Genomic DNA, 25,990 nt, shown 5'->3' on the forward strand with positions numbered 1-25,990 from the left:
GTAGCCCTATGCAAATCATATAACCAGAAGAAGGGATGCAATTAACGGCCGCGCCCTGGTAACTTCTTGAATAAGGCGTAATTAGCCAATATCAAATAGTATCTCACTTTATAACAAACCATTTGACTTCAGCAGTGGAACCAGTTTAATATGAATCTACAATGTACTTTCTGCAATTAGATAGAAGGCGGTTTCCTTTATAGAGTCGAACAAGCAGCCAATTGGTGTAGGCTGCGTAACCTGTGACATATTGAAATGTGATTATAAAAGTATATCGAATACAAGGTAAATGTCTGTGTAATCCCTTATTCATCCAGGTATGATCCATAGTAAAAGCAAAATGTAAAATCTGTCAACTGGACAAAATGTTATAGGAGCTTAAATGATTTTTCTTTACAATTAAATAGTTAATTCTAATGTGTAGAATTTTCATACAACTGTTGCTTCCTCAAAATACATGCAACTTAAATGAACGCCAGGTTTAAATGATATTAAAAAACAAAGGTACACCAGACTATGTGAGAACATGTGTCACTTCTCCTTATGCATCTGTATCCACGTGGCCCCACCCATCTAAAAGACTGTTATTCTAATGAGTCAGTGGTTTTTGGCTCGCGCTCGCCTTCTTCTTGCCGCTCTGAAAGTACCTAAAGTGCACCCAAAGTCTGCTGATTGTAATCTGTGATGTCATATTGATGCATAGCCTGAAGCTACTCCATTAGCGGCCCACAAGACTGACTTTGGACTCAAACAATGTCTGCTTGTACTTTTACATCTAGGAGGAAATTTAGATGATAGGAGAGCTATTAGTTCTGTTCCAGAAAACACAGCCTTATCTGCATCCAAAATCCCGGGTACTTTCACCTTGTAGCACTTTTACAATTCACTGTAAGGAGTCAATGATGTAAAATGGTGTAAAAAGCATAGACAAGGACTATTTCAGCACTCAAGTGAGGGATCATAAAACTTTCTTGCCAGCCCTAAAACAAAAACGTATAAAATATTCATCCCACCATAATAATAAATGCACCACTTAGTAAGAAGGTCAAAGTTGAGGGTTACAGAACAGAGCGGGCGTTTCTTCAAGTCCATTCCCATAGGGGCTGCACAGTGCATTGCAAAGTATATATAAAACTTGTTAGCATACTTATCAAATTGCAAAGACTGCAATTATTTAGATAATGTAATGTCCTCTGCAAAGAACAAAATATCCAGTCTCGTAATATAAAAATCTTGTACCTGCAGTTTAGACCTCTACAAAGATGTTCTGAAATGCATTGGATTATTGTATTCATTTATCAGTTTATATTTCATTATTCTCTCAAATGTTAATGCTCCTAGAGTTGTTTACAATGTGGACTCTGAACAGAATCCTACTTTTTAAAACATAAATCACAAATCTAACTGATCACAATTAAGGCTACAAGATTAATTGCGATTGAATTACAATTTGCAAATTACTTCCATTCAAATCATGGCAGTTTTAAGCAGTACCATAATTTCATACAACAAAATATCTAAAAATGGCTGACCCTGTAGTGTAGATCTGCACAAACATGTTCTGAAAGGTTTTTCTTGTTTTCCTGGGATCCAGAATACACACTTTTTCAATACTTTATGAAGATGTGAGTCTGGTCACCGGTGAATCTCCTCATTTTCAAATGGGTGTGATTGGTAGTTGGATTAGCCACTCAGGGACACGCATGGTCTGTCCCTATCAGAAAAAATAGGAAAAAAAATATCGAAGGGGCTGAAAAACATTGCGGATTTCTGCAGAATCAAGGAGTGAAGCGCTAATATGAGGTGAGATAAGTTTGATTTTATTTGGAAATCACAGGTGACCAATGAGCACCTTCGTTTCACATGTGTCATTCAAAAGACAAATCTGATTGGACGATCACATTTGGCTGGGTTTGAGACACAGCAGAGAATGTGGAGACCAGGCGGAAATCAATCTGTATAAAAAGTATCATTCTGGATTTGCTAGATTCTTGTGTTTATAAAAAAATAAAATACTAGAAATAATAATACTAAATACTAATACAGAAAAAAAAACTAATACAGAAAGATCACCATTAAACATTTTTCTCAAACTGTTCCCTCATAATCGCAAAAATCATCAGAAGAATTACAATAATAGCCAGGTCTCTCTCAGTGAATCTTGATCAGTATTTCCATGTGTGACAAGACTTTTGTCCTCACCACACGACCACAGTGTAACAGGCAGTGCAAGACGACACCCGATTGACCAATGGACACAACATGAGTACAGCGTCAACAAAAGTGGAACAGACAAGTGCGCCCGTGTCTAGTGTACACACAGGACTCTGGAGCGCTCGGAGGGAAGCAGCCTGACATTTACAGGCGCCACTTTAGCTCATGTATTTATTATATCACTTGACCTTTCGGTTTGATGAAACGGGCGGTCGTCACATCACTGCAAGGTAGTTAAAGCGGTAGATAGTAAAGAACATTCAATTTATAGTCCCTTGTCCTACAGAGCCAGTGGACTGCTCATTAATGGTGAACTTTTAACAAGTCATTTCAGGTCTTGAATACACAGTACTGTGTGTCTTTAAAGGTACAGTATGTAACTTTGCAGATGGAAAGTTACAGATTTAATTAAGTGCCTGTAATGTTTCACAGTATGGCGTAACATTGTGCACATGGAGAAATGCAGATGACACCACAAGTTAGAGTTACAGATCAGCTCTGTGGAGAGGTGATTTGATTCACAGAAAGTAGTAGTAAGAATATAGTAAGAATGTATGTTTTTTAAAGATATTCAATAATAAAAAATAATAACTGAATAAATGCATGTTAGATGTTTAATACAATACTGTGGAACACTAACATCTCCATGGTGAGGGACCCTTCACTGGAGAAGTTACATAGTGCACCTTTAAGTGTGAAGATTTTGTGTGTGGGTTTTATAAAGGCATTGCTATTGTATCTTTGTTAGAACTTACACAGAACATACTACATGAAAGTCTGAAAAAATACATCTTTGTGTGATTTAAGTGTCTGTGAATATAGTTTAAGTTTGACTCAGCAGTAAAGTCAGACTCGATATCATAAGCTTGACAAGTCTCATCTTCTTAGTGTAATGTATGGACATGAATAAATGCATGTATCCATTTAGTAAGTGGAGAGTAAAATGTGAACGAATGCAGAACTGTCTATTACAGCTGGCAGGAGCTACCTGCAGCCGCCCCCTCCCTCCACTCTATTTCTCTAAACTACACTGGTACAGTCTAGTGAAGACTGATTGGTGAAAAAGGTGACATTCACTGGAGCTGAAACCCCTTCAGCCTCAACCCTCAACTCGAGCACATTTGGAGGCAGCCATCGGTTCACTGTCCCTTTAAATAACTTTAAGACCTTTTTTCTCTTCTCTACCTCCCTCCCCAGAGCTTTATCACAGTGACTCCTCTCCTCTCTTCCATCTCTCCCTCCTTCACACACACACAGTACAGCCTGTAGTGTATGTGTGGCTGGCAACTACAAAGCAGTTAGCCAAGCATCTCTTGGCTCTGTGTGGAGAGAATAAGACACTCTCATTACTGCCCTTAAAAAGCTCTCGCCCTCACAAAACCCACTACACGAGCAGAATGTCACACAAGAAGTAGTGCGGTTACTTTTCACTAGTGCAACCCAACTCCACGTGTTTGTATGTACATGTGCGACAGCCTCCCCCCTCACTCGCCCTCACCCCCCTTCCTCTTCCTCTTTAATGTCACAGCACTAGCTCATATGACCTTGAGCACCAGCGTTGGCACGGCAATAGCGAGAGCTGCCTTGCCTGCGGGCGCCCTTGAACTGGATCTGCAAGACAAAAAAAAGCCTTCACGCGGCCTGATAGACATCTCAGCCCCCCACCGCCCCCGCATATCCTCTGCAACCCTCCCTCTCCTCCTCAGCTTTTATTCAATCGACGCCACTCCTTATCTGTTACCCTGGTGGGAAGAGATTTATCAGGATGCTGTATCTTTAACCTCTCTATCAGACTTGAGATACAAACAGAATTTCAAAATGTCTGACCGCGCTTGTGCACATTTATTTTTAAACCTCCAGCTCCTCCTCCCCCCTGTGCCATTTCAGGAAAGAGCTTCTTGGTAGGAGCAGTAGGAGTCATAAGGAAGTGAAGTCCTCAGTAGAATACACCTGTGCGGAGATGGCTCCATTGACAGTGCAGAGGTGGTGTTTATGAGCAAGGAAATACCAGACTGTTTTTCCTCCCTGATCTGCCCTGAGCCGCTGGCACACAGTGACCTGTAGCTTCAAAACAAACACCAACAAAACCGCTTTCAAGGATGAACGCAGCCGCAGCGGCCAATCAGGGCCCGGGGCTGAGTGTGTGGGCGGGGCTTAGAGGAGAAGTGTTTTGACAGGTTGATGGTGACCTGCTATGTCCCTGTTCAGACCTCTCTTTCTCCACAGTAAACACAGTCCACAGTGCAAAGTCTGCAGGCCGGGCCACTGTCCATGTGTGCATGTGTGTTAGTGCCACAGTAACAGCACAGGGAGTAGTTATCTCAATACAAATATTATGCAGCGCCCTCCCTTCTGCTAAACCAGGCCACCGAGGTTCAAGTAATACAGTCAATATTTGCATTTCCCTCTTAAAAGTGGTGTGCTCCGATACTGGTGAATACTGAAGAAAATGCCGTTCTTTCAGGCTTAAATCTTACTAGTCTTACTAAGTCTGTTGTTCCAAGCCAAATCAAATAACTATTGTTTAATATTGTGATATGCAAATTTTCCATACATGATAGATAACAGTACAAAGGCAAAATAAAATTTGTTTAAAGTTTGAGAACAATTAGGGGTGGGCAATATTGACAAAATGAAGATCTCTCTCTTCTATATGATGTCAAGAGGATATACAGAGAATATTTTCACAATGCTTAAATGTGCTGAAATGTGCCTGTAAATGTCTTGGTTGAGGTTCAAGTATCGTACAAACGATGAATGAACCATTACATTAAGCACAAAAGGGCAGAAATATCCCTTTACACCCTTGTTTGGAAAACTATACAAAATTATTCTGTCTCTTTTTGCAGTTATTTTTACAAGTTTAAATAATGGACATGCTCGATGTTGAGTATATCTTTAAAATGACAACTGTAATATTATACATTTTAGTACATGTCTCACCTCTAAATATAAGAGCATGAGAGTGTATAAAGTGTGTCAGTAGCTGATTCCCTGTGGTGTATATAAGCTGGGACAAGGACACTGGTCCCATTGAAGGGCCAGGCTGAGCTAAGAGCACCGTAACTGCACATGGAGGTGCTCCGCCTGCAGCAGACAGTTTGGACGCAGAGTGGCCCGGCCCTCCCACGGTTTCCCTTCATGCCTGACCTTTCCAAACTGTAATGTTATCACATGTCATACGCCGGCCTGCTGGAAACCATCTGCTAAAGGCAGCGCTGTGGTAGCTCCCCGTCTCGGCGTGAAGAAAGAAAGGAAAAGGAAAACATGCTGTTGGCTGGAGTGGAGTGGTACTGGTCTGGACTGGTCTGTGCCCAGCATGGCTCAGCTTCACACACAAGCAAAGACACAGACATATAAAACCAGGCAGAGACAGAGAGAGACAGACCGATGTATGAAAGCAGAGACTAGTGTCACGATACTACAATTTAAAACTATTTTGATACTACAGAAGAGCCACAATGATAATAAAAATGGACTGTAATTTTCATCACTTAAAACAATAGTGCTTTCTTTATGTTACCAAGTGTTCTTATACTAGTTCTGATAAAGCTCAAGAACATTTTAAAACTGTTACATCTTGTGCTAAGTGATTATTATTTTAGTACTTATTATTTTTAGTACTCGTCAAAGTATCTAAGTATCAAGTATCAAAGTATAGTATCAAAAATCTAGTATTGAATCTAGATACTGATTTGAACAACTAGCATAGACAAACACACACACATTTTTCATAAGCTGCACTACTGAGGAACAGCAGCCACGAGCCACTCCTCAATTAGCCGTAAGGGGCTTTGGCTACGAGACACCAAGTTCTGGGACTAAGAATAACATGAGCAGATCTGCAGTGTGCCCGGTCCAGGCACCACTGCCCCTATGTCTTGTGTATGTATGTATATGGGTATATGTGCTAACTAGAGCTAATCCAATCCCAACATGTTTAGCCCCACCTCAGGGTATTATGTTATGTTTGTTAGTCTGACACCTTGGCTAATAGGGCTGTTTCAACACACACACTGAAACCAATATGATTATTATTAGCCTATTCTCCCTATTATGGATGCTCAGAGCGAATGTGGTTAAAGTTAAAGATTTTTTCCATGTAAGATCTTTCACATCAAAAAGTCAGCAGTCAGGCTTTAAGTATTAACATTAATATAACTACAAAAACACGTCGCATACACCTGTTTCATCCATCGTGGCAGATTCAAACTATGGTGGTCTCAGCTTCACCTGTACATGGGGCGAATGCAAAACAAAAACTGACATAAATCTACATTTTTTTCAGTACCAATAACAATATTCAGATTATATTATACCAGTCCAACAAAGATGTGTTCAAATAGGTCTTAAAATGCATTGGCTGAGGTGTAAGTATCAGACAAATGTGAAATGACTGTATTTTTGTGGGTAATTTTACAAATCATATACTTTAATATTGCAAATTATTTTCCAGTTTCAGTTTATATCGATCAGTTCTTTTTGCAGCATTTTTTATTATAAACTATAAACTCAATGTTCAAATTGTGCATATCTTCAGGGTTTGCTAAAATTATTCATGAAGGATATCAAAAACAAGGGTCTATTCTGGTTTGTCTACAGGCAAGGCAACAACAGCAAAGTCAATACAAAACACTGAAATCCAATAGTTTACTTCATGTACAAGTGGAAGAGACTGAAGAGTGCAAGGAAACGGAGGATGACGAAGGGACGTGGCTGGGGAGAGGGAGAGCATACTGTGCATTAAGCGTGAGACAAAACTGAAATTTAGTGACACGATTATCATGGCCAAAATATTTGCAATTAAACTTTAATAATTATTGTTACATAATCATTAACAGTTTAAAAATGTTCTAGATATGAATACTTGTGCTACTTGGATGTACAGAGATTGTGCAAAATTTTCCTTTTGTTGCTCATTAGTATAGGGACCAGTCTCAAATACAAAGTTGAAAAAAAAAAAAAAACAGGCAATCAAATTGTAAAAAATAATTAAAAGCCTTTATTACCACATGGCAGATAAAGTTAAAATCCCGCCAATGTGTTTCGGCCCCTTGGCTTTCATCAGAGAAAACTGAATAATGATGATTTTAATATTATGAACAGGTTCCATATTTAAACAGCTGCTATAGTGTTTTCACTTAAAACAAAGCACAATAGTGATCTAGAAAAGATCACCAGCGAGAAGTAGGTTTTTCTGCACATTCTGGTGATGCAATGGGGATTGTCTTTGTTAGTGATTATCACGATTATATAAAATTATCGTATATCCTTTATATCACGATAAACAATATTATTGTTACTGTCCCATCTGTACTGTGCGTGTAGTGCCACAATAACACATGAATGAATGCAGAATACTATTAATATAAATAATTGAAATAAATTGAAGTGAACAGACACAGAGATCCAACAACTGAGTAGAGCCAAGCTGCAGAAAAGATAGAAGGAAGTCGATTGTATTTTCAGTGTATTATCAGACTTTATTTGTGATCTACATTTGGCATAATCATTCTCTTTTGTCAGCAGCTCCAGAGTGTACAGATTTAGTAAAAATAGCCCTAAGGACATTCAGTTCTGATACTGTCGAGCGCATGGACAGAAAGGGATAAGTTCACATGCCTGGTTTTGGCACAGATGATATGCAAAGAGGTCACTGCAGCTGAATAAGCATCTGTATTGCTCATTTCTAAACCACAGTTGAACTTGGTACAGTAAATAACCTGACCTGAATAAAGTCGAGCAAATCTGGGAGAAAGCGTTCTATATTTAGAAAACAGCTCGCGTGTGTCAGAAAGAGAAATGTGAAAGGATCCTTTAGTTAAAAGAGTGCACGGCTCAGGCTTTGAGCTTGTCAGGTCTGACTGCAGTAATCAAACGCTATTACCACAGACTGAGAGGGGAGAGCGGGACTTAAGGGAGGTGGTTGTGCGGTGACGGCTCAGAGCTGCTCCAGCCTTATATGTTCGCACAGGCTGGTGTTTTTGAAGTGTGGCACTGGGGAGTGAGGAGGGACCTCGCTGCTCAGCTTGGGGCGTATAATCTATGGTTCATTTGCAGCTTTTCTCCCCACTATGACAAGCCGTTTACAAGACGTAGCCTCTGCTGCTGACCCAGTTCTGAGTAGCTGCGTTTGGCGACAGGGCCCTGCCTCCCCATCAGGCCCTGCTCCAGTCTAACTGACGATAACACCGCCACCCTCTGCCGCCGTGAACTGTGGGAAAAAAATAGGTCACCCTGACCCACTTTTTATTTTTTTCTCTTCCTCTCCGTAAGATCGTGTGAGGAGTTCTGCAGAGCGTGATGAAGAGAGACAGTGCAAGAAACAAAGGAAGAAAAAAACTCCATGGGTGCTCACATTTTACTTTTAGTACTAAGGTATTGTATTTGAAACCTGTATAGTCATCCGCTCTACTAGTATCTACTTAGCTGTACATTATGAGCGTGCCTGCAGCCTGGAGGTTTTCCACAATAGACTTCTCTTAGACAAAAATATGTCATAAAACAAATGATTATATTTAATATGTCCAAAATGCAACATTGCCAAAATAATAGCGGTAAGTAAACAAAAGAGCTGTGGCACTACCTGGTATTTGAATACTTTTGCGTGTATGCCAATTTGAGTAATTTGCATATTAGGGTTTACTATTATAAAACAGTGAAACACGTGAGGGCCTCTTCACACAATTAGCAGCCGGCAGTCTGTTGACATTACATTTTAGTATTGGCACAGCCCTCTTGGAACTGGAGGAAATGAAGAATAAATATAGAATTCCAGATGTTAACACCCAGTGTAAAGACATGCAAATGAATGTGTAGTAAGGCTCTGTAGGTACGAACAGAAAAAAGGCTTCAAGTTACACCAAGCATTAAGATAATACTTTAGTGTATTTGACTCAACTCCCTTCTTAGTATATCTTTGCATGTTTGTTCCAGGGGTTGTGATCTCGACATGGACTCATTTCGTCTCAGACATTACTTAGCACGATCTTGACTCCAGTGCTCCCTCTTAACACTGCAACCCTGTTTTCTTCAGTGCTTTTATCAGCTGTATGTTTGGCATAAATCCTCCCACGCCTTAATACAACAACTGGTCCCGAGGATATACACACACAGACACACAAAACACAAGCACACAAGCCCTCAACACTTCACTATTCTGCATATCTGTGGCTTCAGCCCTGAATACCAAAATTGGGACCCCTAGCCTCATTGAAACACTCTCAGAAGGTATGACATGTGACACAGTGGGTGAAAAGGGAGCGTGTGTAGGCTTGGAGAGATACTAAAGTGCGAGCTGCCCTAATGCCTGCTAGCATGACACGAGGGGCTCTCTGTGTGTGGGTTAGCCTGTGATGTATCAGATCACGCAGGGAGGTTGGCATGCAAACCCTTACTTCAATTAAGCTGGTTCATACATCCTCCCAGTAATCCTGTCTATGCGTTAACCACAAGCCCTATCCGCCAATACGTTCCCCAAAGACCAGAATATTCACAAAACGCTTGGAAATATCTAGCCAACATACACCTCGGACTACTGTTTTAAATATTAATGGGCCTGGCCAAAAATCATCACTCTTCCCCCACTCGTGGCACAGCGTTTCCTAGCAACCTTTGTTTAGCGTAGACTCAAGACATTTAGCCTAATTATTACCTTCTAAATACATATTCATCTTTCCTCTAGTGCTCTAGCGGTTTAAAATATAGAGCTAGTCACTACTACAGTGGCACTTACGTCAATGTTCCTCATCTGAAGTGGGCCTACTTTGTGACTATTAGCATACTGCAAGTTTTAAAACTACATTTGATGTTCTAATACACTAAAGTAAAGATGCAATCATGATAAGAGTAGTGTTTCCTGCACAAAATAAAAATGAAATAATAATGAGATTTTTTTTTTCACTTTTGCTACACTGTAACTGAAAATAGGCATAGATATATCCTGTAGTATCAGCCAACATTTGTTTAAAGTGATGTTGAGCATTGTTGTGTGTCCTGAAAAGTGCTATGTAAAATAAAATGGATTATAATTATCATCATTATCATCATTATTATCATTATCATCATTATGATAATAATTATTATTATTAACTCAATGACCAGTGAAAGCATCCTCAACATGAGATCTCTTGTTTAGCATATATTTTAAGTCAGATGCCCTTCCTAATGCAATATTTTAAGCTCCAGATAAGCCCAATATTACACAGGCAGTTTCATTTTTCACATTACTTTTTTCCCTTTACAATCTTAAACTTGATAAACACACATTAAAAGCAAGAGCCCAAAAACGAGTCCTCTCTCACATAACAAGTTGGTGGTACATTAGCGACCCCATGTTAGCACCATGGCACCACTTGGCCACACCACTGGCAGATGCTCCCTCCTAACATGTGTTTGCGTGTGGACTCATTTGCATCAGCCCCTGTTTGACACCGCGCTCTGGAAAAACCTGAGGAGGCCTGACCTGCTGCTAAACTCCAACCAGCCTGGTGCTAAGCCGCGGTACGCTAACAGTGACCCAGTGCACACAAACACGCTGCTAGCTTGCTCCCACACTGCTCCACTTTCCACCTGTGAAAAGAGTAATACAAATGATAGCATAGAAAATACAAAATAAGTTTGTATGAAATAAGGAGGTGGCATAGCGTGGAGGGGCTGCAAGATTCATCGCAATTGAAATAGGCATTTGAATGGATGCAATTAGCAAGTACGATAATTTTGCATAAAACGGCTAACCTTGTAGTTTAGCTCTGTACAAACATGTCCTGAAATGTTCTTGAATTAAACTGTCAGTTCATATTTCAGTCTCTTTGTCAATTCTTCTGGACTCATTTAAAAACTTGTGAACTTTGACCGGAATCCTGTTATGAAAACACAAGTATTCCGATTGGATTTGCCATTTATTAGTAAAATCGGAATTAGATATTTTCTCCAAATCGTTCAAACCTACTGCTATCTCGCTCCCCAACTGTTCCACTTTCTACCTGTGAAAAGAGAAATAAATATGATATAATAGAAAATAGGTTTGTATAAAATAGGCTTGTATAAAATAAGGAGGTGGCATAGAGTGTCAGGTCTCAGTGTGTGACTGGAGGGGCTGGATTTAGGTCAGAAGCAACAAGGTCAGGGCAGAATGGAAAGGGAAGGTGGCTTAGTGCGAGAGAGGCCCTGGATAACACACTTGTCTGGTAGAGCCTGTGCCAGCGCCAGTCACGTAAACACAGTTACACAAGGCCGCCAAGGAGGAGTGTGGGTAAAAAAACAACATCACAATTGTTATACAAGGGATTTTTTTTGTTGTGACCTTTGAAGACTTGGTAAAAACAAACAGCAAGGAGACGGACTGCGACAAAGTGATTATTTTTCGATTAGTCAACTAGTGAAACATTTTTTTATATTATACACAGAGATTTTTAAAACACATTTTAAGGACATTAAGGTTGAAACATGATGACTGAAGACTTCTAGGGAATATTTATGATTAAAATGTGTCGTTTATGAAAATCAGTTTATAGTATTTATTTATTTTAGTATTTTGAATGAATAATTCCATGACTTTGAGACAACGTCTTTTTGTATAAGTTTAGGGTCTGTATAGTCCAGATAAAAAATTAAATAAAAATACCGTTGTAGCCCTAGCAACAAGTGCCATTTTATTTTTTTTTCAAGATTAAATCACCTATTTCAAATTATTTACTTTATTTTTTCCAATCAATTCTTTTTGGTTTTGACCTTTTAGTTTCTGAAATATCATGAAGAAAGCAACAGGTTCTGATCTGTATCTCACTGTTCTATCTGATTGTAAATGTCAAAACTTCACAGGTGATCACTTTCAGCTTCATCCAGTCAGACATTTTGTATCGCATCACCAGCCACAGGGGAACAACCTAAAAATACCAAACTTTGATTCCCACAAGGCCCTGCGCGTTTAAAAGTACATTTACAACAAGAAACTTTCAACAAAGTCTCTAACCTGTAAACAAGCCTTAAATCTAAACGGGAGGACGTCAGCCTAAATCCCATGGAATTACACGGCTTCTTTTATGTGACAGATGCATTAAAAGAATAAATATGTTTATGGGCCCAACTAATCTCCCTTTCAAAAGCCCCTTTGTTAACAGTCCATCATGCCGACGTGCTCTGGCTAGATCAGGTTTCAGGTTTAAAAACAGTCTGCTCACATCTTAGGGCCTGGCAGACTAACAAATGATCACATTAGATATAAATTATTGTTGTAATTTATGTTGGCATAGTCACCTGTCCAACTTGATTCTTCAGGAGAACGATTTCATTCATAATGCACAATACAATACTAAAATTGACTTAAATAAAAATGAAAAAACGGTTACTGCAAAATAATAAAAAATTGATTAAAAACAAAAAAAAAGCATCAAAATTCCACACAACTACTAAATAAAATGATCTATATATAGAGTTTCCGCAATGGCTTGAAGAGTGATGGTTGGAAGGAGTTGCTATCCCGATTTCGTCAGCCATATGGGAACCACATCCCGGGGGCACAAACCTTACCAGGGCTGGGAAATATCACAAAATAAATAAATAAAATAGAAATAGAAAACTTTCCTCATAATGATTGATTAAAATTTTCAATTTATTTAGATTTTTGCCTTATTGAAACAGATACAATGTCTTTGAATATTAATTTCCTGAACATGAAACAGACTTTTAATCATCACCGTGACAACCAAGATAGTCCAACTTCTTCCTCCAAAGTCTGAACTCATCCTGACAGGAAGTATAATATTGTGATATACAATAATATTGAAACTACTTTCTTTCTCTGTCACAATAACAATAAAGCAGGACTATCCCAGTGAAGCTTTTTTAAACAGACAGTACCATTAAAAGACATGAGCTCCAACAACTAAATAGCAGAATGAACTAATAATTAACAAATCTTATCATATTACAACAAAAACAACTAAAATCTCACCACTATTACAAAGAAACTGTACACACAATCCACTTTAAGCCTAAAAATATTGTTCCAGGTTTCATACATGGAACAAAAAGTCAATATAGTAATCGTATCGTGACATGTCTAGCTGTGAACCTCTTGATTACAAAGACCCGAGATAATCACTGACTATTAGAAACAACAAAATGTCGATCTTGACGAAAACACAATTCACTGCACAGCCCTATGTGTTATATGAATGAATAATTACATGAACACGAATAGTACTCCTCACTGGTGCATACACAAGCATGCATAGCAATACTGAAGTGAGCCACTAAGCAGGGGGCAGCTGCAACAACATAAATCCCCCATGAATCAGTGCAGACTCCACCACCCGACCTCCCCATGACAAACGCTGGCATCACAGACCCAGAACTCAGCGGATGACTAAACCTGCCCCATTCGTCACACCCCCACCCCTCCCCAATTTGAGATAAGGTCCTGGGACAAGGATCTGTCTGTGTGCCTCGCCCCCGACCCCGTTTGACCTTGGGGGCGATTAGCCAACTGAATGACTGGCCCCTAAAGCCTTGACGTGCTTGACTGCTGCCCGCGACTCTGGCAGACATACAAGGTCAGAGGAGAGAGGACAGAGGAATAGGGAGGGAGGAGGGAGAGGGAGAGGAGAGAGGAAGAGGAAAGAGGGGACGTCGAAGAGGGAAGGAGAGAGACAGAAGGAGAGACAGAGAGAGATAGCGCGAGAGAAAGAAGGAGAGAGATAGAAGAAAGAGAGTGAAGGAGAGAGAGGGAGAGGAAGAGGGGGGAGGTCGAAGAGGGAGAGAGGAGGGGGGCGGTGGGGGTGAAGGGTGTCACATGATTGGATCTGCTCCTGGAGAGTTACTTAAAAAGCCTCCTCAGCAATCAGGTCAAGGTCAGGCCCCAGCGCCCTAATGCCAGAGGAAAGACGAGTCGGAGAGAGACCGCCAGGATAGGCCAACAATACTGTCACAGTCGCTTCACATGCTGATCAATGGGGCCACTATTGTTATGAGGGCAGTGTTAAGTATAGCCTCAAATCCAAGCATGTTCAACCCCATTATGTATTCATGTGTCTGAGGATGGTGCGCTAACACTTGTTTTTCTAGCCATTAAAGACTTGTTATGAAAGATATTGGCCCCAAATTAGTGCAAAGGTAATATAGCACGATGATTTGTTTTCAGTTTAGTGTGTTATGTTTAAACAGTAATGTGAAAAATATTCACAAAGATGCATTTATACACACAAGAATAGTAACGAGCAAAGACTGCGAGCTGTAAGTGATACCAACCAATATGTGTCACATTAGAACCACACTGGGCTATTCATTATCAAAGAGCAAGAGAAAATAAATTTCATCCAGATTTTGATTGAAGTTACTATGATAACGTAGCTTGTATTCTTCATGACCAGCTGCACCATGTTCTTTTGACCCATTTTTGTGCTGATGTGGCTTCAGTGAATCGCCCAAAGCTTACCACTTCAATCAATCACTTTTAATGTGATATGAAGATCCTGGTTACATATAGAAACAAAAGTACAGAGGGAGGATGGAAACGGCTGTCTGGGCATGTTCTGCCATCCTCAAGTCCTTGATAAGTTGAAAACATAAGCTGTGTTTCTATTAGCTGTATTAGTCTTGCTGCTTAGTGGACACTTTTATTCAAAGTCACTTACACCATTATCGCTCTTGCACATCTCTCCCCATTTCTGCAGCTGGATATTTACTGGAGGAATCCAGGTTAATTGCCTTTGCTGAAGGGCAGTGGGTGAGTGGAGTATGAGCCAGCAATCTTATGGTCACCAGTCCATTCTCCCTAAGTAATAGGTCATATGGGTGCCTCTAGTCATCAGGCCTGCTCCCCACCCTTCTCCTCCTCCTCTCAAATGGCCTCTCCAATACTCAGAGCCTTCGAACACAGTTAGTAGAGAGCCGCACTTCCGCCATACTCTTTCAGTCTATTTACCAGGCTTTGGTGAGGATGCGATGAATAACGGGACCTTGCTAATGGATTTACAAGTGGGCTGGAGGTTCACAAAAGGACAGCATATTTCAGACATTTACAGAGCACTTTGAGAGAAAGAAGCAGTCTGAGGTTATGCCAAACGTCCTCGCTCTCTGTGCTCTGATGTGGCTCGCCTTTCATATCGTCATTTAGCGACACGCTACTAATTTGAGTGAAAGTATTCTCTGAAGGTTCACTGATTCACTGCTGTGTTCAATTACAGATAAAGCAGGAAGTAGTTGAAAGGTCACAGCCATGAGACATTTCACAGAAAATGTGGAACTATATACAACAAGCTACTTTAAAACACCATCACAGCTGTGGCATGGCCATGGGACTGGGTGACATTCCTGCATCAGAGTGCACTGCTTTGACTCTCAAGGCCACCAGAACAGGTCCCTTGTTGCCCAGCAACTGTTCAGCTCATCACCAGGAGCCAAAAAGTTACACAATAAAAGCAGAAAACAAAGGACAATTTGGGCTGTGCAGACAATATCACAGACACTTTCAACTTGTGAATAAAAAACAGGGGAATCCCAACATGTGGGATTTTCAGTTTTCCTGTTCAGAATTGTGAAATTAAGTTAATTTGCTCCAGATTACACAAAAAAAACTCTGACAACACAAGAGTGCACTCTGAACACTGATGATCTTTATACAGCAGGTGCAGAGTTTGAAGTGCTAGATTTTCCTGTGAAAGTGCCCTCTGGGACCATATACAGTATAGTGCATATGCATCACCCCGCTCCCTTCACTTACCCTGCTCTCTGCTCCTTCCTCCCGCTGTCATCCTGTGCAATATATCCATCATTCATTCATAAATTCTGAAAACTCCTCTTTAGTTAATTGCCTGGGAAAATTTAATTTCAAACGAAAGCTTTTAAAAGAGAAAGATATAATTAAGTTGCAAGGATGGTATGGGGCGGGCCTGTGTAGATGTGGGAGGGGTTGGGGGGAGTGGGGGATTGTGGGGGGCAGCACACTTCATCGTGTCAGAGAAGTCATACAACCATGTAGGGGTGGGCGATGTGCCAGAAAATTAACATCTCAATTAATATCTTTTATCACAATTCACGTAAACTTTGTATTTATATATTGCCTTGATGAGGTAACTAAAAGGATCTACTTCTACTGAAAGTGCACACTAGGTGCTGTCAAGATGCTAAATATTCAAACTGCATTTTGATACTAAGGAATAGACTTTTGACAAACCCATTGCCAAATCCTACTGCCATGTTTATAGCTGTGCATTATATAAACCACCCCCCTCTCCATACTGCACCAGACGCTGTGTCCTTGCCTGGTGCTGCCCAAGGTCCCCAAAAGGACAGGCTGCTAAGAAGTTGGGAAGGACAGAACCCCAAAGAGAGGAGAGAGAGGAGAGGTAGAGGGGGGCACTGCTACAGCTTGTGACAGCCTTGGACTTTGAATTCAGCGCCAGACAGGCTCATGCATCAATCCCTCAACTTACAAAGACAAGCGGCTAACCTTGACGAGACCAGGGACTCTTCAGGAATGAGTGGCATTTTCACTTAGGGCCCCTGCTTCTCTCCTCCCAGCACCTCGCTCGGCCCGCCACATAACCTGGTTAAAATAGGAAGCAATAACAAGCCACCTCACTCTCCTTTTGACTTTGTGACTCAATGTTCTAGCCGACAACCCGGGGGCACTTTAATACCTTTACTCTAGATATGAAACCAGAACGGAAAAGTTTTGGGCAACTGTAAATGTGTTATTTCAATTTTGGGGAGCACAATATCTATCCAAGAAAATATATAACACATATGCTATAGTGCAGGGTTATGATTTTATATCTAGGCTACAGCTGTTTGGCATTTACGTTTACAAGCTTTTGAATGGGTGTACCTAATAGTGTGGCTGCTAAGTGAAAAACTTCAATGTCAACTTAAACTGTCTGTCAAAAGTTTGGACACACCCTCTCTTTGAAATTTTTTTTCCCTTTATTTTTACTACTTTCTACATTTTAAACATCCAATATATGAAGCAACATATGTGAAATTATGCAGCGAAGAAAAAAAAGGTAAATAACTGCTCAATATTTTTTTCTTTGCAACATAATTACATGCATTTCATATATTTGATGCCTTCCATATGTATCTAAAATGTAGAAAGTGGTGAAAATAAAAAATAAAAAAGCACTGAATGGAGAGGATGTGTCCAAACTTCTGACAGGTATATAGAACTTTACAACCACACAGAAGACTTAGGTAATTAACAGTAAACATACTCAAAATACTTGCAAATATCACTTAATATAGATTTTAATATCCCAATGATGGCATATTCAGATTATGTAATGGCACTTCATCAAAAACAATGTACAAATGTGTAAGTATCAAACAAAATGGATGATAATCTCGAATTAACCTCAAAAGTGCTTATAACCTTTCACAATGCAATTTCTCTGTCTGCTCTTTTTGAATTTATATACTTGACAATATCCTTCGTATGTCAACAACGCTATTGTTCTTATCTAATATCAAGTCGCCCTACAGTGACTTTGTGGCCCTTATATATGTACAATGACTATATATGCAATAACACAACAGTAGGTAAATAGAAATAAAGCAGTGTAGCCTTGTCGGGAGCCTGTCTGTGGGACAGTGTAAGCTCCTATAAATCCCTGATCCTTGGATTGAAGGTCTGCATTATCATAGACCTAATTATATTCCAGCTTCGTATCTGCTAAACAATTCCCCGAAAAGCTATCAGCATTGTTGCACTTAAAACAAGGCTGTCTACGAAAAGGCTACGCACTCCACTCGGTCACGCCTCTGACATTGGCCCCCGTTTATGGCACAGAGGAGGAAAACCCGGGATCTGGGTACAGATGCCGCGTCCTGGCATGGCTCTAACCACATTGGTGTCAGCTGCACCTCAGAGGCCTGGGGGCAGAGAAGGAGGGATGGAGAGGAGGAAAGGGAAGAAAAGAAGAGGAGAGTGCCACAGCGGACTGGGCGCGAGAGTAGTCAGTTTCACTCATATCAGCAAGTCAGGGTTACAACATGGATACAAGAGTTTGGGTACAAGGTTCTTTTGTGCAAGCGAACTGCAGGATAAAATATAAATATCCATGTTTTGGGTGATTTTAGTTAAATGATAAATGGGTTGATCCTAAAAAATGCAAGAGGGTTTGGCCATGAGGCTGTGTATAACCTGGTTGGGTTGGACAAAATCAACTTACAATCTTTAAAGTTTAAAGTTTTAGCAATTATCTTACAGTAACTTATGCCGTTTTTAATTATATGGATTAAGTGTACACACTATGCAAAATAGTTCACAAAAAGTACCACATAAAAAGTAAACTGTAAGAATGTACTTTGTATTCTTCTACTAACTTCGTTGCCTTGTTTGTAGTAACGGTAGTGCAAATTCAATAACCAAATACTATGTTCTAATGTTGAAAATATTACTCATTTACTCTTTATGTAAACTAAACGCTGTAGCCGTTCCAGGCACAGTTTTCATAGATCTGTTGTTTCCAAGCAGCCCTTCATTCCACATGGGTTATTTATTTGTCCCGCAAGATCTTTTCTGTTTCCCTCCCATTTCACGAAGCAATTTTCTGCAAAGTCTAAATAATTCACAGCAATTGCAATCAGCAGCGATCAATCGGTTGTGGATAATTGAGGGCCCCTGTCATTGCGGCCAAGGCCAAGGTGAAGCGAGCGGGCGTGTACAGGGGGTGGAGGGCTAGAGGGCTGGAGGGCTGGAGGTGAGGGTGAGGAGGAGATGGGAGGACCACTCATTCCATTCAACAGATGAGCTCCGACCAGTATTCGTCTCGGGGGTTTGCTAGCGTTCCATCATCCCCCCACCGCCCCCAGGAGCGATGGCTGTAAAGACGCATTTAGCGGTTCCTGCTTTGTCATCAGAATGAGCCCCATTGACTTTGGTTGCCTTCTGTTGGCGACGGAGGCACCAACAGGAACCCGAGTGATTGTCTCTGAACGAGATAGTGCGCAGCTATTACAGAGTAGCACTTACCGAAGCCCATCTCCAGAACAGTGCACATGGGGAATACTCCCTAACTGCCCAAGCTATCATCGGCCTTCAGAAAGACCGCATTTGTCTCCACCAGATATCAAAGCATGGTGTAACATTTACAGTAAGAGTTCAATTTCAACTTGTTTGTAGGTGAAAATAAGACACTCCTCATTATTCATTTGTATAGAGCTGCTGGATGCACGCTATATTGCAAATCAAAAATCACAATTTGCGTCTGCGCATTTATCAATATGTAAGTATTAGAATGTCCCCTGCAAAGAACAAAATAGCCCATCTCCTACCTATGCATCTTATTATCTGTATATTTCTTTTTCGTTGGCTTTTTATGTGAAGTGCTCTGCGTAGCTAAATGTGCTATATAAATAAAACCAAAGTCTGCAGTGCACCCTTAATAACGGGAGGATTTTAACCCACGTACATGGAGGGTCTAATCAGGAGCTGTAGTGGACAAAGGACAGAGCAGTTCAAATGGTTGGGGGGGGGGTGTGGTCAGGTGGGGGCAGGTCACATGGTTGGGGGGCATGGTCAGTTAGAATTACTTTAAAGTAGCAAATTTGACCCCAGGCTAGTCCGAAATCATTTAAGTATTAGAAAGTCCCCTGTAAACAACAAAATAGCCCGTCTCCTGCTTATGTATCGTATTATCTGTATATTTGTATTGTGCTGACTTTTTATATGAAGCACTTTGGGGTGCTAAATGTGCTATATAAATAAAACTGAATTGAACTGACGTCTCTTTGTAGAAAAATCTCATTGCACTCATAGTTTACCCGTAGTAGCTGGGATAACTGTATGAGTTTATGAGTTTGTATTCTCTCAAATGCTCCTGAAGTCGTTTAAACATCCAAAACAGCCTAAATCTAATCGGAATCGCAATTTAATTTTTCCCCAAATTGTGCATCCCTAATTTGTACTAATCAAATCCATTGTCCCTTTGTCAAATAATAAAAGCTGGCAATTTGTTTTGGTATTGACTCAAATCCCACATAATGCAGTCTGTCTGTGGTATATGATTATGAAACAGACATGGTGGGGTGTGGAGCAGCAAGAATAGACTAGTGTTTTAATCCGGGCTATAGTAGTTCAAATATCAGCCAAACATACATTTTTAAATGGTTGACCAAACTGGGAAAATGTTCTGGAGCTTCAAATGAGGCAATCGAAATCAGTGCTGCACCGATCCAGCTTTATAAGTTTGGATACTGATATTGATACTTTGACTTTAAGCGTTTGCCGATACCCGATTTGAACTGATACCAGTGTAGGGGCTGAAAATGTCACTTATTTCATTATAATTAACTTCTTACACAAGGGATCTAATTGTGTTATGCAGCTGTTGCTTATCTTTACAGAATAAATACAGAACTTATACAGAGTCTTATTACATCCAGGATATCATCTTAACCGATATCACTGAACCGATACCCACTCCAGCTTATTTTTCACTATATTGTTAAGTATTTTTTGTAAATGTACACAGGACCCCGGCTTTTTAGGATGTATATCGCAAACACTTAACATGTATTCCAAGCTTTTCAAACAAACTTTATTTATGACTTCACAGACCAGCCATCTCAGACCATATATGGAGCACATATATGAGCAAATATACCGACAGAAATATGTTACCTCTGCCAACGTTTCAATTGTTTTAGCTCGTCTGTGTCATGCGCTTCCATTAATATCATCATTTTTTTAGGTCAAGAGATTCGGGTGTGGATCTAGCACTCAGATTCAAGTTAGGATTGTTTAAATCGCATACTTATAGGGTTGTGCCGTCTACAGCCACAAGGGGGCATTCAGAAAAAAAGGCATTGTGGTATATTTGTTGGAGCATCTCAGAGCACAAAAGTCCATGTCCAGGCATTAAATCTTTATCATTATAACCCCCTTAGTGAAGGTCTTCTAGTCTGATTGCCACTAAAATATTTCAATGTAGTATCTCAAAGTAATTACTCCTTTTACCCTGTAGTTTATAACATTAATTCTTTACAACACTGTTCCATGGCCAGATGTTGTTTGGACTTATTAGAGAGTGTCCATAGAATCAACAAACAATAAAAAATGAGCCATAAAATGATTTGGCTTCATGCTGCACACAGAGATTATATAGAGCCCGGACAATTATAGAAATGTGCTGGTGGCAAAGGTCTCTGGTTTGAATCCCGAGCAGGCCTGACAGAGTGCAGGCCTCTAAGTAGATGAGAAATGCACTTCTATTCCTCCATCTAGTGTCAAAGTGCCCTTGAACAATGTTCGGCAGCCAACAACACAAGTTCTGGGCAGCACCCAGGTCTATAATAAATCAAAAACTCTGCAGTAAATGCATGACACTTGTTCTGGTAGATTGCACATTAGTTTGTTTTTTTGCCAACTATCCGAGGCGATCAGAAAGCCCGGTGCCACCCTCAATTTTGTCTGTAGCTACGGTGAGTGACAGATTGACAAACAGTGGGTTTTGAGGCTGGCACAGTGGAAGTAGTCAGTGAGGCTGCTAGTTGAGATAAGTGGATGGCTGTGTGCTGTGGAGCTATGGGGACAAAAACAGGCTACAGAGGGCATTTCCAAAAAAGAAGGGACTGTGCATACTTTGGTTATATAAACTGAATACAATGTCTAAACAGTTCTACATGGAAGGTGAATTATAGCATAAATACAGGATCAAACAATGAAGGTGCTTTGTCTACTCATGAAATATGTTAAAAAAAAAAAAAAAAAAAGGTGACCAAGGAACAAAACATACAAAATTGAAAAAACAAAACCACTTCACTTGCAATTTAACAAGACTATCTTAAAATAAAGTGAGTGAGTAACCAAACATGGGCAATAGGTATGTTTTTTCTTATTATTGGACGCAAGCCATCTTATGACTCTGTAGTGAAAACGGCTACAGCTTACAAACAAGAATAACCAAAAGAACGTGTCACCATTTGGAAATATTTAGCCCCATTTGATTTCTATACTGGCTGTGACGAATATAAAAAGTTACAGAATATGCATCCCACAATGATATACTGATCCTGAATTCCTCATGCTAACTACACTGTTAAAAGACTGCAGGGGAATCCACCAGCACTGGACCAAACAGACCACATGGGACAGCAGTTGTTGTTATGAAAGACAAGCCAGAGTGGATCAGGGAGTCAAGTACAGAGTCCAACCTTGTGACTGTATCGGCCAGTCTTCACATCATTTGCATGGGGATATTTGAATGTTTCCCCTGGTCCTTTCGCAGCCTAGTGCACTTCGCTCAACAGTAGAGCAGCTCCCCAGACAGACTCCCTGTACCAGACTGCTTTGACTTACAGTACAGATAGAGCAATGCATCTAAAACGAATGTGGAAAAATGTGCCGTGTTTTGTTATCTGGCAACAGAGGACAGTGTGCGAACTACCTTGAACATCCTGTGTAAGTTCAGGTCAAATAATTAAGCAGCTTAAATACTCAACAAAGGCGAGGCTAAAAAGACAGCCCCCCAGACACTGACAGTGCAAGAAGTCGAATTTGGGAAACTTTAAACACAATAGAAGAGGCAAACTGTTTTTTATCCATCCTTAAAAGCTCTGGATTTGACCCCATTAAAAGGTTGACTGCTGCTTGTCGGTAACTTCCAGCCAACTCTCTCTACTCTTTGACCTTTGCATCTAAACTGATCCAAAGTCCAGTGAACTATAGTGAGTAAGACAGTGGAGGAATCGGAGAGGGGGGGAGCACAAAAGGCTACTCAAAAAGGCTTAGGGAGAAATGTCAGCGAGTTTCATTGGGAACATATCTAACTCAACTAGACAAGTGATGTGGCAGACAACAAGAAGACAACTGTATTCCTACTTACTGACAAAACTGATATACTTGTAGTGGGGAAATAGGTTTTAAAAAGTGAATAGACAACATATTTATTCTATGTCAAAATTGGAATAAACACTTCAATACTGCAATATTCCACTTTGTACATAGATGTAAATAGTGTGTGATTTTGTGAGATGATCTATTTATTTATTTTGTTTAACACTGACACTTTATTCTTATTGCATGACACTTTATTCTTATTGCACAAATTTTATTCTTGACACTTTATTCTTATTGCACAAATTTTATTCTTGACACTTTATTCTTATTGCACAAATTTTATTCTTATTTAAATGACTTTTTATTCTTATTCTTAAATTCTATCCCGTGGTTGTGGCATCTTGTAACTAAGAGAATTTCCCTTCGGGGATCAATAAAAGTGATTCTGATTCTGATTCTGATTCTGAATAAGCTTAAGTAGATTTTGTAGCTGCTGATTTCCATATAAGCACAATATGACTCAATGGCCTATGTTCTGTCACTGCTGGCTCTTGCATGTTGTTTTGTGAAGCAAATTGAGCATACTGTGCCAGGCCTTGCTAGTACTGTTTTACATAACACTACAACTGTGAAGTGGTAGCCTTTAGTGGTGCTAAAAGTGCTTCGTACCAAAATATCACACCGTGTGCATTTTGACTCGTATCAGTAAGCCTGTGCGTAAAAGCCATTCTACGGAAACTCTCATAACGATGCTGCTGCTGCTGGTGGTGGTAGAGGTAAAGACAAGGCTACGTGTCATGGGGATGGGGTGATCTGGTGAGGCTATGAATGAACCAAAAGGAGCACCCCATTCACTCCATACAGTCAGTGTGACAGTGGCGCTACAGTAAGCTGAAGCCAATAGGAGGAGAATTTGGCGTCTGAATAATATGTTGACTTTGCACTGCGTGTTCTACTTTACTGTGCCTAAAGCGTTAGTCATAATGAAGCCGTAGAGATAGGCAAATGCCAGTAAGCACTCGCTGAGCTAATACAGAAGCCTGTGTCACCGCACGCACGCAGCCAGGTCCATTCCCCACTTCTTTATGCAGCGTTTTCAGCGCTATCCATATGCGCCTCGGCTCGCCTCGCGTCACACAAACAACCCTCCCAATAGCCCGCTGATTCCCAACCTAGACCTCGACACCGCGACCCGAAATCCAGTGTTTTAAGCCCCGCTGTGTTCAAATGTGCGGCTGTGACAGTGCGTTTCCTTACCTGCGTTTGTCCACCGCACAGTCAGCCGGAGAGGCGCATCGTTAGTATTCGGCACAGGCAAATCCCAAAGACAAGCGTCGCATCTGTCTTGACACTTTTACGGAGGGGAAAATGGCGGGTCAGAGTATAAAACACAAAACGTTTAGTCCTAAAAACGTGTTGTTGTTTGAAAAAGGAAGGCTCTGCCGTGTGTGCGTCGGGAGAGCGTGTAGCGTGTAGTCAGGGGATTGTTTATTGTCGGAGTCCCCTAGCTGTAGAGAAGTGAGTGGAGACAGCCACACTCCTCCTCCTCTGCCTGCGCTGACACCACCCTTAAAGAAGCAGGCTCACCCACGGCACGGGCACGCGGAGCGCACGCACGCAGCGCACCACACGACATATGTCATCATCATATAGCACTACTGGTAAGTGGTAATATTAGTCCAGTCTATTTTTTATATTTGTCAACACATCACGGTGAATACTGTTAGTTAGTGATGTTATTCAGGGCTGCGGGCTGCGCATCTAGGTCAGACTGCATCAGCAGTAGGCCTATGGGCTAACAGAAGGGTTAAAGGGCCAATGAGAAATATAGGCTACATCCCCATCCCACTCTGTGGCCGACATTTTTAATTCATTCACTTGTTTTGGTTATGTCTAGAGTAGACCGAACTTTAAGTAGCCAATCACTTTCAATATGAATGTTGATATATATATAGACCTATTTACAAATACTACTACTTCTCTGACCTATTCCAAGGCCCTCAAATTGGCATAACCAGTTAAAACATTTACCTTCTGGGAAATGTCGTGTGAAGTTGAACTTTGAGAAGAAACAAAATAGTAGAATGATCACCATATCATTTTGTGACGGGAACTCTAAGTACAAAATGTTAAAGTCCTCGGATAAAGTTCAAGGATACAGATTTTTACAAATAGGTCAAGGCATTTAGACACACACACACACACACACACACACACACACACACACACACACACACACCTAATGATCACCCACCACACACACTTGTATCAAACTACAGAACAAAGTGTCTACATAAGTGACCAAATCTGCAATCCTGAATCAGCATTCGACTGAAATGATGCAAAACGACAGCACCAAGCAAACAACCTTGTACCACTACCCTCACATAGTAAATTTAAACATGCAATTGGCTGTAATTTGATCCCCATCCCAGTCATATAAGTGATGTCCTATTAACAAAAGCGGGTCAATAAAAATGGCCTTTCAGTAAAATGAAGAATTAAATAAGGAGTAGCCACACAACCTTTTAGTCAGCATCTCTAAACAAATCATTAGCGTACTCCTGGCCCTGCTCCAAAATCCCAGAGTTAAAAGAATATATCTGCCAGTGAGCTAGAGATTTACGACTGCCCTGTGCTCACTGACCAAGTGGGGAAAATGAACAACATAAATGCAACAGAGGTGCCCTTGAACGCACCATGGAAACAGCTTCAGGTGTGAAAGGGTGACAGCAAAGTGTGAAGAAGTGCATCAGTCATTAACAGCAAAGTTTCATAAGTCACCTGTAAAAGATTAGTTCTGGCAGTTTGTCGTCATTTGTGCAGGAAATATTCTTTGAAAGTTATAATTATGTGGTGAGAAAACATGAACAACTAGAGCTATTAAGTAACAATTTATCTTCTGGTTTAATACAGTTGGTCTGTGTCTTTGTAATTTGTTAATGTTGTTTTGTTACTGCAAATTACACTCAATATGTGTACAGTTCTGCTTATTCC

General features: G+C 40.5%; 1 protein-coding gene across 2 annotated transcripts in view; it reads right to left on the reverse strand.

The window, feature by feature from the left end:
- nrip1b (nuclear receptor interacting protein 1b) overlaps nt 1-25,990 on the reverse strand; it is a 238,871-nt gene that overhangs the window by 15,678 nt on the left and 197,203 nt on the right. The window contains exon 1 of one of the 2 annotated variants that reach the window (XM_033979064.1): nt 24,251-24,549. The exons of the other annotated variant lie outside the window; for it this stretch is intronic. The gene's annotated coding sequence lies outside the window, so the exon portion shown is untranslated. Of the gene's footprint in view, nt 1-24,250; nt 24,550-25,990 lie in introns of those variants that run through there. 2 annotated transcript variants of the gene reach the window in all.

Source organism: Periophthalmus magnuspinnatus, chromosome 14 (assembly GCF_009829125.3).
Source record: "Periophthalmus magnuspinnatus isolate fPerMag1 chromosome 14, fPerMag1.2.pri, whole genome shotgun sequence".
NCBI classification, from domain to species: Eukaryota; Metazoa; Chordata; class Actinopteri; order Gobiiformes; family Gobiidae; genus Periophthalmus; species Periophthalmus magnuspinnatus.